Source organism: Pavona decussata, unplaced genomic scaffold (genome assembly GCF_977016875.1).
Source record: "Pavona decussata unplaced genomic scaffold, jaPavDecu1.1 SCAFFOLD_58, whole genome shotgun sequence".
NCBI lineage: Eukaryota > Metazoa > Cnidaria > Anthozoa > Scleractinia > Agariciidae > Pavona > Pavona decussata.
Genome location: NW_028145480.1, coordinates 2,991,670 through 2,995,000, shown reverse-complemented (window position 1 = coordinate 2,995,000; position 3,331 = coordinate 2,991,670). Strand labels below are relative to the sequence as shown.

At 40.6% G+C, this 3,331-nt stretch overlaps 1 protein-coding gene across 1 annotated transcript in view; it reads left to right on the top strand.

The window, feature by feature from the left end:
* The window catches only part of LOC146479689 (uncharacterized), a 132,884-nt gene that overhangs the window by 87,228 nt on the left and 42,325 nt on the right, over positions 1-3,331 (top strand). The gene's annotated exons all lie outside the window — the stretch shown is intronic.

Below are 3,331 nucleotides of genomic sequence, written 5' to 3'. Positions count from 1 at the left end.
CAGCTGCAGAGCTGAAAATTTGTTGGGAAGCGTCAACGCCACAGCGGAACTAACTGTTCAATATAAGTTAATCAGTCTGTTTTTGTCTCGTTTCAGTCATTTCTGCCAATAGCGCTTTTTTCCTAAGCGCCGTTTTGGGTGAAATTTTCACGTATGTGGTTAAGGACTGCCGTTAGTTACAATATACAATACAATACAATACAATACAATGCAATACAATACAATACAATTTTACTTTCGCTCAGTACACAGATACTGATAGATACATAAACAATAATTGAAGCTAACCAGAATATTAATTAAAAACAAATAAAAACTTTGTTGTCTAGCGTTACAGCCTAGAAGCTGAAGAAACCGGTGATTTCTAGTTAAGCCCTTTCCATATTAAATTGTGTATTGTTAGGGAGGGTAGAAGATAGCTCTGGCCCATTGTGCACAGGAAGTCACACACTGTAACTGGCTGATTGTTTTGTTTATTGTAGGAATTTTCTCCCTCCGCGTGCGTTTGCATGAATCTGATCATACTAAATTCTGCGTCCGATGTTTTATATCATTTTTACATCAGTCGCTCCTCAGATTGTGTTGTCATCCAAAGAAGTGAGGGTACTGGAGGAACAAAACGTCACCATCGCCTGCACTGGTACTGGTCAGCCGAAGCCGAGTATCACATGGTCCAAACCATTTGGTGGTTTGCCAAAAGATAGAACTGAAGTCAAGAAAGGAAACCTAACAATCTACAAAGTGGAAAAGAAAGACAGAGGAACATACATTTGTAAGGCAGAGAACATTCTGAGATCAACAACATCCTTGGCTCGGCTCATTGTGTATACTCGTCTCCGGTTCAAAGTCCGCCCTCCTCAAGAAGTGACTCCTGGTAAGTTTGGTTCAACCCTCCGACTGCCGTGTGTGGCCGAAAGTGACCTGAGAACTACATTGAATCCCCTGGACAAAGGATGGCAAGTCTTCACTTCCTGTAGACTCGCATGTTCTATTGAATGGAAAAATGGCTCTTCAAAACATCAAGAAATCTAACGAGGGATATTAAACCTGTAGAGCGACTAATGCACTGACAACAGTAGAAGCTAAAGTCAAAATCAATTTTCCAGTTAATGCTGCTTCCTGTTCTATGATAAGGAAATACGTCAGCAGTGTAAGCGGAAATTGCGTCATTGATCCAGATGGCACAGGAGGTCTGGCACCATTTACAGTGCACTGCGACATGAGTGACAAGAATGGAGTTGGCGTGACAGTCATCAGTCACAACAGTGAAAGCAGAACGTACGTGAAGGGACATAACAGTCCAGGTAGCTACTCACGCGATATTCGTTACACAGGAGCGAGTCTGTCTCAGCTGGCGAGTCTCACCAGAGTCTCTTCACACTGTGAACAGTTCATCAAGAACGAGTGTTATGGCTTCATTCTTTTAGGTGGATATGCCTGGGATTCTACTAAGGTGACGTACTGGGGTGGAGCATCTGTTAGTGGTAAGTGCGCACGCGGGATGACCAACTCATGTGCAGATGACAATGTATGGCGTGAAGACAGTGGTCTCCTCACTGACAAGACACGTCTTCCAGTTAAACAACTCAGGTTTGAGGACACTGAGGGTGGCTACGAGAAAGGTTTTCACACACTAGGAAAATTGAAGTGCTATGGCATAGCATAGTTGACTCACGCTGGAGCTATTGACTTGAAAATTAAAAAAAAAAACAAAAAACAAAGAGAACGTTGAGCCTTTGGACTTACAACATTTGAATTTTGTGACGCGAGTCCCGCGTTTCCACGAAATTTGGAAAAAATCTAGTAGTAGTAGTAGTAGTAGTAGTAGTAGTAGTTGTAGTTGTTACACAGAATGGAAAACGAGCCCGTTTAAAGGTGTACGTAGAAGTTAAATATTATTATATGAATGGTTAAAAATAGTGGAGATATTAAAATTAAGTATATGTAATCGCATGAGGCGGAATTTTCACCGATATTTTTGAAGTTTTCCCAAATTGCCAGAGTCTATCAGCGACGAGGGTAGCTTGGAAAAAATTTGAAAATACAAGTAAACATTAATCCTTAAATATATCAGGACTCCTTGCAATAAAGTGTTTATAACATAAAGGGAAAAAGTTTCTTACAAACATAGAGGCACGTCGTAAAATAGTCAGCCCCGGAGTAAAAATACTCACCCGTTAACAAAACAAACAAACATTTTAATTAACCTAACTACCAGACTCATACGAAACGCACTACAGATGTTTACCAAAGTTTGTCCCAAACGAATTATGCGTCTCTAGTATAAAAATGGCCAATATCTCCTCCACGTAAATATAAATTGTATAAATTGCTCCTCCCCGCCAGAAGTAATGGGTGTGTGTGTGGGGTAGGGGAGGGGGGGGGGGGGAGGTCGTCGTTTATCATCCTCCTTTAATAACCATGTCCGTTTTGAATATCCATACCCCCACCGGCAAGATAAGTTAATCATACTTCCGGGTGTTATTGTGTTCGACGTTGGAAGAACGTACTCCTAATACGGTTTTGAGTCAAGATTGTATGGGACAATTTTGATTGCTGGAATGAATGGATGAATCTTGGGACGCGTATCTGGCATCCCCCACCCAGATCTTTTTGGCAGGGGCTGATGACATCACAAAGAAGAGAGAGCCTGGGATCGAGATCATCGAACGCACTCTTTTATCTTTGATTATTACTAGTTTAAGTTAATATTACCCACATTCTACTGTTCTGTACACGCTATGTAACACTTACCTTGGTGCACAATCACCATTAAAGCATGAAAAACAGTGAAACAGAAAAGTGCCACAACATTTTCATTTAAGTTTTCACCTCTTAGGTTTTCATCTACAAAATCAATAGACACTAACCTTGCAAGGCAAAATAAACAGCTCCACCGGAAAGAACTGCTCACTAGCTTTTACTTGAATGGCCATACTTTAGGATTTCATCCCCAGACTCAAAAGTTAGAACCACCTTGTACAGCATAATAAACAGTGCCATAGGAAAGTACTGCTCAGTAGCTTTCATTTGAATGGTCATACTTTAGGATTTCATCCACAGACTCAAAAGTTAGACCCACCTTGTACAGCATAATAAACAGTACCACAGGAAAGTACTGCTCAGTAGCTTTCATTTGAATGGTCACACTTTAGGATTTCTTCCACAGACAGTCTGACTCAAACGTTAGAACCACCTTGTACAGCGCAATAATAATACAGTTGCTGTAAACAGTCCGGTTAAAAACCGTATAATGGTATTTAAATACAAAGCACATTTGGATCTCTCTGATGATGAAAAATAATTAAAATAATCAGCAACCTCCTTCATG